Genomic DNA, 12,892 nt, shown 5'->3' on the forward strand with positions numbered 1-12,892 from the left:
CACCTGTTTCACATAATGCCTTGTTATAGTTTAAGTTTGTTGTTTGTTCATTTTGGTTTGGTCTCGTCAGTGTGCTTGTTTTTATGTTATTCTATTAAAGACACTTTTTGTTGAAAACACCCCCCTGCGCCTATGCCTGCCTGTTTATGCTCACGGCAATAATATCAGCCTGTAACACCCTGAACGTGACCCTTTTATAAAGAATATGAATCTTTAATGTGCAGTATTTCATTAATAAACTCTAACTAATATGATTGACTCTTACAGAGCACTGAAGTGGGAGGAGCTTTACAGGAGATTCTTTACCACGAACATTAAGGAATGGCAGTAATTTGTCAGTAAATGTGTGTGTGAAAGTGTGTATGTGTGTGTTAGTGAGATGGTTGGAGAATGACAGTTTTCCTCTGTCCCAGTCCAGTTTCACTCTGATCCTCTGGAGTTTCTGCGATATTGAGAAGAGTGTGAGTGTGTCTGGGGGAGAAAGTGACCAATATTTACTAACATAATACCACACACACCAGATTCCACTTCTGTCGAATATAACTCCCTTCCTCTGAGCAGAGTCATCACACCCACAGACCACCATGTACAGTCTCCAACTTCAACATCCCAGCAGTGAGTCCCTGAGTTAAAGCCCCTAGAGCCTGGGATACAGAAATATTGATCAAATCTCTCTGGATTATCAGGAAGTCTCACACTGGTCAGATCATCAGATACAATGAGCTTAGGTTGAGCAGTGTCGAGGTCCAGAGTTACAGGTGCTGAAAACACACACATACACAGTTTGTTTCAGTAGGGCTAGGCTAACTTAAATATGGTTAGCATGGCACTAATTTATTTATTTATAAACACCACATTAGTGTTATTAACTACTACCACACACACACACACACAAACATACACACACACACACACACACACACAACTAGCCAAGCTAACTTAAACATTAAGTTAAGCGAAGGAAATACAACCTCTGGTGGGCCTTTTTAACAACGGAGTCAATATGAATGTCCCACTTCAGGTCCTGAGAGATGGTCGTGCCCAGGAACCGGAATGACTCCACTGCTGTCACAGTGCTGTTCATGATGGTGAGTGGGGGAAGTGCAGGTGGGTTTTTCCTGAAGTCCACGATCATCTCCACTGTTTTGAGCGTGTTCAGCTCCAGGTTGTTGTGACTGCACCAGACAGCCAGCTGCTCGACCTTATTTCTGTATGCAGACTCGTCACCGTCCTGGATGAGGCCGATGATTGTAGTGTCATCTGCAAATTTCAGGAGCTTGATAGTGGGGTCTGTGGAGGTGCAGTCGTTGGTGTAGAGGGAGAAGAGCAGTGGGAAGAGAACGCATCCCTGAGGGGCTCCAGTATTGGTGGTGTGGCTGTTGGACATGAATTTTCCCAGTCTCACTAGCTGCTGCCTGTCTGTCAGAAAGCTGGTGATCCAGTGACAGATAGAGCTAGGAACAGAGAGCTGGTTAAGTTTGGTCTGAAGCATTGTTGGGATGATCGTATTAAAAGCTGATGAAAAGTCCATAAACAAGACCCTTGCATAAGCCCCTGGTTTGTCCAGATGTTGAAGGATGAAGTGCAGTCACATCTTGACTGCATCATCAACAGACCCATTTGCTCTATAAGCAAACTGCAGGGTGTCCAGTAAGGGTCCTGTGATGTCCCTTAGATAGGCCAACACCAGTCTTTCAAATGACTTCATGACCACAGATGTTTGGGCGACTAGTCTGTAGTCATTAGGTACTGTGATTTTAGGGTTTTTTTTGGAATGGGGATGATTGTGGAACGTTTAAAGCACAAAGGCACTTCACATTGTTCCAGTGATCTGTTGAAGATCTGTGTGAAGATGGGCGCCAGCTGGTCAGCACAGGATTTCAGACAGGCTGGTGTCACGCCGTCTGGGCCTGGAGCTTTCCTTCTCTTTTGTTTCAGAAAGATCTGGCGAACATCCTTTTTACAGACATGGAGGGCAGGGAGGGGGGGGGGGGGGTGTCAGAGGTGATAAATGGTGGTGTAGAAAGAGGGTCAGGACAGGAGTGTGGTGTGAGACTGGGAGTTTCAAATCTACAATAGAACTCATTCAGGTCATCAACCAGTTGTTGATTCCCTACAGAGTTGGGGGATGGCGTCTTGTAGTTAGTGATGGTTTTCAGGCCTTTCCACACTAAGGCAGGGTCGTTTGCAGAGAAATGATTTTCCAGTTTTTCTGAGTAGCTTCTCTTACCTGCTCTGATCGCCTTTGTTAGTGTGTTCCTGGCCTGGTTGTACAAGATCCTGTCCCCACTCCTGTAGGCATCCGCTTTGGCCTGACAAAGCTGTCTGAGTTTTGCTGTGAACCATGGTTTGTCATTGTTATATGTTAAAAATGTCCTGGTAGGGATGCACATGTCCTCACAGAAACTGATGTAGGATGTTACAGAATCTGTGAGTTCGTCCAGATTGGTGGCAGCAGCTTCAAAAACACTCCAATCAGTGCAGTCAAAACAGGCCGGTAATTCCTGTTCTGCTTCACTGGTCTGTCTCTTTACTGTCCTTACTACAGGCTTAGCAGATTTAAGTTTTTGCCTATAGGTCAGGAGAAGATGAACCAGGCAGTGGTCAGAAAGTCCTAAAGCTGCTTTGGGGACGGAGCGTTATGCATCCTTTATTGTGGTGTAGCAGTGATCCAAAGTATTTTTGTCTCTGGTGGGGCATGTAATGTGCTGTTTGTATTTAGGCAGTTCCCGTTTGAGGTTTGCTTTATTAAAATCCCCAAGTATAATTATAACCGAGTCTGGGTGTTGTTGCTCCGTGTCTGTGATCTGAGCAGCCAGCTGTTGCAATGCTGCATTCACACACGCTTGTGAAGGGATGTACACACTCACAAGAATGAACAAGGTAAACTCCTGCGGCGAATAGAAAGGCTTGCAGTTGATGAAATATGCCTCTAGATCAGGACAGCACATTTTCTTCAATGGTGTTTCATTGATGTAAAAGCATGTCCCGCCACCTCGCGATTTCCCCGTTGATTCTGTGTCGCGATCCGCTCTGAATAGCTGGAAGCACGGCAGGTGTAGCGCATTGTGCGGGATGGCTTCATTCAGCCAGTTTTCCGTGAAATACAGCGCGACAGAGTTTGAAAAGTCCTTATTTTTCCTGGAGAGCAGAAAAAGTTGTTCCTTTTTATTTTGGGTAGAGAGCGGAGATTCGCCAGATGTATACTCGGCAGCGCAGTTCTAAAGCCCTGCTGTCGGAGCTTGACGAGCGCACCGGCTCTCTTCCTCCGCCTGTGCTTCTTAAAGCATTTAAACAGCGCCGCTGCTCTGCCGGTAACAATGTTCAGTAAAACTGGTTGAAAATTGTGTGATGTGTCCTGCTAAATGTTCAGCAGTTCATCCCTGGTATAAGTGATTACATTTGAGAAACAAAAAACAGGACAAACTAACAAAAACAGTAAGACAAATGGAGAGCTCCACACCGAGGCAGCCATCCACGGCGCCATCAGGATGATGCAGAATATAATTCTAATATTAAAACCATGGTATTGATTCTAACCTTTATATGTTCTGCAGTCCGACTTCAGTTCAGTTTACAGTCGTTAAAGATCTTCAGATCTTCTGCTTCCGGTTTGAGCGAAGGCTGGCGTGTCTGACTGCCGCTGCTCTCCAGTCTATGTTTTGAAGCTCTGTAGCTTGTTTGTTTTTCGAGTTTTATCCAGTCTCACCTGGATTTGTTTTATCATAACGTTTTTACGAACTTACCTGGATAACACCTTCAGTAAAGCTGTACCTGCCAAACGCGAGCTTTTGCCACCACGCAACGGCTGTTCTACCGTCCTCCGTGGGTAAGTTGATACTTTCTTTCGGGGTGTCGGTTGTTGGCTGCTGGTCATCGGTCATGTGCTTGTCTTGGCGGAGGTGATCTTAAAAAGGGCTGCCTTGCCAAGTAATTACATTGTAAAGTGGCCAGTTTTTTTTTTTTTTTTTTTTGTGTGTGTCCTGGCTAATGCGTGTTTTTAAAACCTGGCTGAGTGTATGCGGCTGTGGGATGTTTTTCCTTCTGATGCTCGTTGGAGGCTTGGTTGTTTTTACTACTTTCAGCGTGGTCTTGGAGGATTCATTACTGCCTTTTGGCTTGTGGAATTATAATATGCCATTTTATTCATCTTCGGACTTGCATTCTTTGAATTTTAAAACCTGTCCAAAACTGCATGTCGAACTCCGCGATCACTGTATCGCACTTGGAATTGCTCGTCGGCCCCGATATATAAATCAAGGCTTCTGTCGCTGCAATATCCGATGCTGGCATTTCTGATCATTATCCTGTTATCTTTGAGCCTGCTATTTCATATATTCAGCCTATGCTTTCTCAGTCTGTACACTACTCCCGTGGTTTTCATGCAAATACTGCTGTTGAATTCTGTGAGTCTTATTCTGAGTTTATTTCAAATTCAAATGGCTCTCTGTCATCTTGTATGGATGCTGAATTATTGGTTGAAACGTTCAACTCTGCCTGTTGTTATGCTTTAAATATAGTTGCTCCACTTAAGCGCAAAAAGCTTAAGCTTAGTCCCCAACCCTGGTTAAATGCATTCACTCGCACTCTCAGACAAGCGTGTAGGAGGGCCGAGCGCAGGTGGAAAAAAGATGGACTTCAGGTTTCCTACCAAATTTTTAAAAACTCACTAATCTCCTATCAAGATTCTGTTAAGGAGGCAAAATCCAAATATTTTTCAAACTTGATTGCAAAAAATGCCAATAGGCCTAAAGTTCTTTTTAAAACCTGCTGCTTGTTCAGTTCCTGATGTAAATACTGAGACTTGTAAACAATTTTCAGATTTTTTTGTTCAGAAAATAGAAGACATTAGATCACAGTTCTTTTCTGACTTAGATCTCACTAATCTGGCACACTCAACCAGTAGTTTTATAAACTTTCAGCCAGTGTCTTCATCTCAATTGCTCAAAATAATCTCTCAGATGAAACTCACATCTTGTCAATCTGATGTATTGCCAGGTTGTTTGTTTAGAGAGGTTTTAGGCACAATTAGTCCCATTCTTTTAGCTATTGTAAACAGCTCTTTAATAAATGGGGCATTTCCTGAAAGTTTTAAACATGCTGTTATTCAACCTTTATTGAAAGGCCCTCATCTTGACCCCGCAGTACATAACAAATATCGTCCTATTTCTAAACTTTCGTTCATCTCAAAGGTTTTGGAAAAAGTTGTACTATCACAGTTTACTTCATACCTGGATACACATAATATTCTAGATCCGTTTCAATCTGGTTTTAGAGCACTGCATAGTACCGAGTCTGCATTGCTGAAGGTCACAAATGACCTTCTGTTGTCCATTGATTCAGGATCTTCTGCTATCTTAATACTTCTGGACTTAAGTGCTGCATTTGATACGGTTGTACAGAGCCAATGAAATGCAGTTAGCATCTAACCAGATGTCACAGGGGTGCTGCGTGTGGGTTTTAGAAAAGGTGTGTGGTCTTCCTGTCCCCACGCCAGAGCGAAGGGGGTTCAGCTCCGGGATCGGGCGCTGGTTGCCCCTCTGGGGGTAGTGGTGACTGGATCTAGGAGTATAGAGTGCATATGGGGAGTGTGAGTGTGGTTACCGTGTCCATTTTTGTGTGTCTACATGTGGGGCGAGGATGTGAATATTTGTTTGCGTACATGAGGGCGGGAATGTATGCTTGTGTATGTGTGTGCTTGTTCGTCTACGTCTATGTGTCAGTTCGGGCCATAGACTCCGCCTCACTCATCATCTTATTGCCCCCCACCCCACCATCATGCCCTGCCGGTGGAGGATGCCCCTGGCAACCGGTGCGTTAGTGGTTTCTCTTGCCGGGGCGGGATGCTCGAGTGAGTGCCGGCCCACTCTCGGTGATCGCTTGCCGGAGCCTGGCCCTCCTGGCTTTGCTGGGCCCCGTTTGGGGGGTGGGGGTCCCTTGGATGTCCGGGCCCAAGAGCCGGTCTGCCCTGGTGTGGTCGGCTGCCGGCGGAGCCTGCGGGCTTGCCGCCACAGCACCCTGGGGCATCTACATTGTGGCTGTCGGATGACCCACCTTCGGGCTCTCCTTTGCCCCTTTCTGGGTGGGGGTCGCGGTTGTCCCTGCGGTGATTCTCCTGGGGGTCTCGTGCCCTGGGGGGCCTCCGGATGTTTGGGGCCCGGATCTTCTCCATGTCTGCTTCATGCCTTGCGGGACGGAGCGGTTGTTCCCCACACACACTATCAAACATTTACATGGAGGAACCTTATGAACATAAGCGCGCTCATACACACAGGTGTGCACACAGATGTACACTCAAACATTCACATTGGTGTAAAACAGGGGTGCACAGACACACTGTCTTGATCTGCTGTTGCTTCAAAACTTATTTTTTTTTATATTAGTTATGTGTGCTGCTTAATAACATTTAACATTTAGTATTTACCGTGAGTCATACAGATGTTGATTGTTGCTGCAGTTTTTCTGATGTTGTGTCCTCTGGTGTTTTCTCTTTTTGTCAGCAGGTATGGAAGCAAATTCTTTTTTTTTTCTGTTTTTGTTTTTCTTTCTATCTTTCTATATTATTATTGTGTGTGTGTATGTATGTATATATGTATGTGTGTGTATGTATATGTGTGTGTATGTGTATGTACATATATATAATTACTTTTTTTTCTTACTTCTTTCCTGTTTTTCCCTGGTCTTGTCTGTCAAGTATGGTTAAATAAAAGGGTATATAAAATTTAATCAATTAATTAATTAATTAAAAAAAAAAGGCTGTGAATGATGATAGCATAGCTACACATACGCATTGTCATGTTTTATCTGTGTTACTGACAGGCCGAGAAAAAAAAAAAGAAAAGAAAAGGTATGTACGCAGAGGTGAATTACTTTGAGTCTTTTAATAAGAAAAACAAAAGGCAGGAACACCAACAATAACACTACTGACTACTGAAACTAGAACTAAACAGGGGTGCGTTTCCCGTACAACGATCTAGCTCTTTGCTTAACCACTGTTGTACGATGCAACGTTAAAGATAACTAACTAGTCACGACTGTTCCCCAACACCATAGTACCTGTGTCGCACTTCCATCGTTGGAACCATGTTGGTTTAATCTGTCGTTCTTCTTCTTCTTCGATACAATGGCGGAGTAGTGCCATAGGCACATATCGCACCCTACTGTAAAGTGTTTTTTTCTCTCTTTGGCTCGCATTCAATGTGCTTTCGCAGTGACGTTTCATAGAAGTAGTGTAATAATGTCACGAACGCAACATTCATTATTTGTACAATAAAACATATATAGGCATACATAGTTTAAATGTGCTCTTTTCGGATAACAAAGTCTATAACTGTTAGTTATATTTCATTTGAACTCATTTTTTTATTTGGTATTGATACATAAGTACAATTAAAATAAAAAGAAATTATGGGTTTTAAAAATGCTAGGATTGTGTTGTGAACACCTGTTACCTATTTTGCTTAAGATCATTTCCTATATAAGTCCCTTTACATACAGCCATGTTTTAATGAGAGTTAACGTGAAAAAATTACACGAAAACCACAATTTACTAAAAAAAGAGCTTGCAGTTCTTTTGGAGGAGGTGGGAAACAATCAAATCTTGCTTTTCTCCAAATTAAAAAACACAGTTACAAATTCTGGCAAAAAAAAAAAAAAACATGAAAAGTGAAATCGCACAAAAAATTAATGCTTCTGGACATGGGTATGAGAGAAGCCCAGAGGAAGTCAGAAACAAGTGGAGGGACTTTGCAAGTGTGACCAAACAAGCAAGTCCAGTGGTGTCCTAAAACTGAACCCCCTTCAAAAACTGCTATGTAATTAAGTTAAGGAAAATGTCCCGCTTTTTGATGAGGAAGAGGGGGTCTTTCTGGTGCTGCTGTGGATGGGATTTCGAAGGGAGAATAATTGCCATGGTATCGCTGTTATATCATTTCAAAGTGAATTTGTAATCAAAATAACCGAAAAATGAATAACCTAATATCTGAGCAACAAAACATTAAGTTTTCCAAATCGCTCAAAGTGGTTGGGAAATATTTTAGAAACTAATAGGGCGTAGGATCGTTAACTGTGAATAGAACACACCCAGCTGCGGCAAGAAACTATGCTTCTAACCACAGGTCGAAAGCTGTAGTTCCAACCACGTAAGTTTGCGACGCTGTTTGCGAATGTTCGTTTGAACTATGGTTTCGAAAAACACCGAATTGTTGAACTATGTTGGTAACGACGGAACTTGCGACCATAGTTGGCTAACGATGCTTTTGGGAAACGCACCCCAGAACAGAAGTTAATCAAACAAGAACTGAAAAACATAGGCTAGGTTGCACAAGCTAAACTAAACAAGAGCTTAACAAAAGCTAAGCTAAACAAGAGCTAAATGAACTAGGCTATACAAGAGCTAAACTATGCAAGAGCTACAAAAGCTAAATTAAACATGGGCTATGGTAACCGGCATGACGCAGACACAGGGAAATAACCACAACCATTTAAACAAAACCAAACAGGATACAAACATAAGAACTAAACCTAAGAGCTAGACATATCAAGTGCTAAACATAACATGGGCAAATCAGGACACAGAGATAAATCAGATAATTGGCTAAACAAGACATTGAGCAAAATAAGACTGGGAGGTAAACCTAGCTATGAGCTACACATAACAAGAAAGCTAAGAAAAATGGCATGACGCAGAGACATGGAAAAGTTACAGAAGATTATCCAAACAGCACGTAAACAAAACAGCACATTAACACAACAGAACCAAAAACAGGATAAACTAGGAGATAAGGAAAAAGGCATGACACCAAGAATTAGGAACGTGACATACTTAAACAGATTCCAGACAACGAAACTCATCTCAGGCAGACTATTTAAACAAACCTAATTATCTACCTCGGTTCAGGTGTGCTCCCATTACCTGACCGAGGTGTACTCTGGGAAATGAAGTTCAACTAACGAAAAACACAAGAAAACAAAATGAAGTCTGGGACCATGGCGCGCTCTGGTGTTCAACCATGAAATTACCCCCCCTCCAAAGGCGCTACACCGGAGCGCCAAATGGTGGTCCAGGGCACCCTCCCCAAGGTCCATTGTTGGAGCTGTGTCGTCCTTGAGGAAGCAGGGCGAAGGTGGTGGTTAGCCGTCATCGCCGATGCTGGGTAGAGGCGGAAGCTTGCTGTCGTCGATAACGCAGGGCAGAGGCGGAAGCTCATCATCGTCAATGTAGGGCAGAGGCTCACTGTCGTCAAGGTCGGCGAATTAGGGCAGAGGAGGTAGCTCAACGTCGTCGACAAAGCACGGAAGAGGCAGTAGCTCAACGTAGTAGAGGCCTGGCAGAGGCGGAAGCACAATGTCATCGAGGCCGACGAAGCAGGGTAGAGGAGGTCGCCGTCGACATAGGGCAGAGGCTCGCCGTCGTTGAGGTCAGCGAAGCAGGGCAGCGGTGGAAGCATGAAGCCGTCGACGAAGCAGGGCCGAGGTTGAAGCTCGACGTCGTCGACGAAGCAGGGCTGCAACTGTTCTGGCTCATGTCTTTCGGGGCTCGCTGGGACAGCTGGACCCACACCGGGGCTCTCTGGAGGTTCTGGGCTTCCCTTATTGAGCTGGCCAAGCTGGCCCTGGAGCTGTTCACCCAACTCCAGCAGGGTCTGCATGCGTTCGTGATTGTCGGTTGCCCTGCATGCGTTGATCTGCTTGATGAGCCTGCCAGCTAGCTGTTGGGGCACTTGCTTCTGCCGTAGCTGCTCCTCGCCAACTCCAATCTCTATCTAAGCACTGCAGGGCGTCGCTCCACTCGCTCCTGCGTGCTCCACACTATTCAGTCGTATGGTAAGCCGACTACCCACAGCGTCAGTTTGCCCCGACGTCATGATTATTTTTTGCTTGAACCCGCAGCGTGCACCTGCGCTCTTTCACGTTGCCGAGTTTTAATCTAAAGTCAGATGAACGCGCGCGTCGATATGAGAGATTTATAAGCGATTTCTCTTTCCCAGAAATACAACAAACACACATTAATACTTGTTAAATAAGCGCTGCCTATGCGGCGCTGTGCGAAACACACGCCGATGTGAGCCGCTTTATTTCAGTCATAATATAGTAACATGGTTTTGCTGTGTAGTGGACCGCGCGCACACAACCTCTCGTGGGCGAGTCTTTCTCTGAATACGCTGTTTTAACGGGGGTGGGGTTAAGAAACACCGCACCGGCAGAAGTAGACTAATGATTATGAATGCGTCAGGGAAAACAGCAAGGAAACTGACTGGCCATTTAAAAAAATTCATTGATACGTTGATGTGTTTGATTTCGGCTGTGAAGGTAATCATGTCATCACACCATCTCCGCAGCAGTGGATGCGCCAGTAATCCACGTTTTATACAAATTATAAAAGCTGATTTTTTTCCCCATTAGTTTATATAAAAGCAGACATTTTGCTTTCTGTAAGTATATATTTTTCACGTCTGTGAGGCGAGTACAGTATACACTGAGTTTCGGTTTATTTTCTGACGCGCTCAAGTTCACAGAAACCAATAAAGAATAGCGCTGTATCATAATATATTGTAGCGTTTTTTACTGCTACGAAGGAACTTGGAGAGACGAGTGAGCTACCTTGCTGCCCAATGCAAATGGCTGGAAGTATTTTATTTAGCACAGCACGAAAGTCGCACAAACAGCACATTCAACGTATCACCCACAATCAACAAGACACACTTCTGACCCCCACACACACACAACCTGGCCGAAGCCACTAACCCAAACACCTTTCCCTAACAGGGTGAACACATAACAACCCCTCCCGCAAAGCATGATGGTTGCTACTCGAACCCCCAGAATATCGCTTGAATACCATCTGTACAACATGTCTTTTTATATCGCTTAATTCATAATCAAATTCATTTGGTACAAGTTGTTATTTGTAAATCATAAATCTATAAATTTATGTTTTATTGCCCACTACATACGCTACTGACTCGCTTTGTGAATGTTTCCTTATATTGTTCCTCTGCAATTAACATGCCGACATTAAACTGTTATTGTTGCGCTATGGTTCCACTTTTTCTCCCCGGACCCAAACTGATGTTATTTCAATTTACTTATATTAATGACCCATTTCTTTGTATGTGGTTGTTTTGTTTTGAGTCTATGATCTTCATTGTCAATAAAGAAAAGCATTAATTAGAATAGGCACTTTCCTGTTATTTTCCATTAATTTCCTCCGGTTCATTGCATCCCACCTGTCATGTCTTTATTATCCACTAGTGGGCGAGCCACAGTTTGAGAACCACGGCTTTATTTCAACCGGGTAGGTCATTATTAATCCCTTTAAATTAAATTAATAATTTGAAACCCTTTCACAATGAACGATTCAGTGTTTCTTTAAAAAAAAAATTTATAAAGAAGATGAATCTTTAATGTGCAGTATTTCATTAATGAACTCTAACTGATCAGGGCCCGGTTTCTTGAAAGCTTCTTATCGCTAAGTAGTTCTTAAGTTGTACCTTAAGCTCTCTCTTAACGTTATGGCGCATTTCCTGAAACATTCTTACACTAAGTATCTTTTAGCTAAGTCACACGTTCGTAAGGTTGGTCCGGACCAACCTTAACTCATACTTAGCGTAGTTTCAGCTTGAGATGCTAGTCGCCGCCACTGAGCAGCAGTCTTTATAAATCAGCGGTGTATGGAAGCACATTATGGCATGTTATCAAAGTCGTATTAATGATGGAATATACTGTAGGCCTGTTTATGAATTTTATTTTATATCAGTACTAATAGTGACTTTTAATTAGCCAATTTCATAAAGTACTAATGCATTAAAATTGGCCATCACTTTTAATATTAAACAGGTGGCAAACAATTAAACAGCGATACAGCATGGTGTTGTGTTAAACCGAAGACAGCGCCGTCCACGGAACCGTGTGGTTCATGTAAATTTTTCCTTTAGGCAAAACCTCAGTTTGACCTTCAGTCGGTTTGACTCGCTGTGAGATGCAGTGTTATACCCCTATCTCACCTGCGTGGTCTCGCGCTGTGGCTGTAAGTAGGGTTCATCATGATTCACGGCGTGTTTTTGCGCTGTGATTACGTTTCTATCTTTTCGTGTGAAAAATTAAACATTTTTATAATTTTTAATTTTTTGCAGTTTTTATCTTTCCGTGTAAAAAATTAAACATGTTTAATTTTTTTGCTGGTCCTCACGGAAGCTTCCGGACCTTGCCGAATTTCGCGGAACGTCGGCGGGCAATCGCAGCAGCTTACGATAACATCGCATCTCACTGTGAGATAGGGGTTTAGGCACCGTGTGCCGCGTCGAGTGGCCGCCTGATGTTCTGCGAAGATCTGCAAGGTCCGCGAGCTTCCGCATGTTAAACATGTTTATTTTTTTTTGCGTGGTAAGATGGAAACGTAATCACGGCACCAAAACTCTCGCTGAACCATGATGAACTGCACTTACAGCCACCGCGCGAAACCGCATAGGTGAGATAGGGGTATTAAACCTCCACTGTCATCTCATCGTATTCATTCCATAGCGCGCTATACAAACCCAACAACTGACATGCTTCACATTGTTTCTGAAGCTGGCGAAAAGTGTTATCAGCTGTTTGTCAATCAACTATGTTTGTATACACGGTTCGTTTTACCGCCACAGGTTACATGAAAATATTAGCGACAGTTTGGTAATTTAATTTATATATTTGTCTATTATGTCATGCTATTGATAAGTTAACCCATGTCGAAATAAACGTTATTGAAAGAATTTTGTGCATTGTTTAATTTGCATAGAAAGTGCTGTCTTTCTTAACGCTGTCATGCAAAAGGAGTAAAAAATTCCTTTTCCTGAGCAATCAATGTCAACTAATTCAGGACCTTTACTGTAGACAGCGCCTTGTAACGTTGGAT

General features: G+C 43.3%; 1 protein-coding gene across 1 annotated transcript in view; it reads right to left on the reverse strand.

The window, feature by feature from the left end:
• LOC128524461 (nuclear factor 7, brain-like) overlaps positions 1 to 12,892 on the reverse strand; it is a 561,325-nt gene that overhangs the window by 100,168 nt on the left and 448,265 nt on the right. The window lies entirely within an intron of this gene.

The sequence above is a fragment of the Clarias gariepinus genome, chromosome 5 (genome assembly GCF_024256425.1).
Source record: "Clarias gariepinus isolate MV-2021 ecotype Netherlands chromosome 5, CGAR_prim_01v2, whole genome shotgun sequence".
NCBI lineage: Eukaryota > Metazoa > Chordata > Actinopteri > Siluriformes > Clariidae > Clarias > Clarias gariepinus.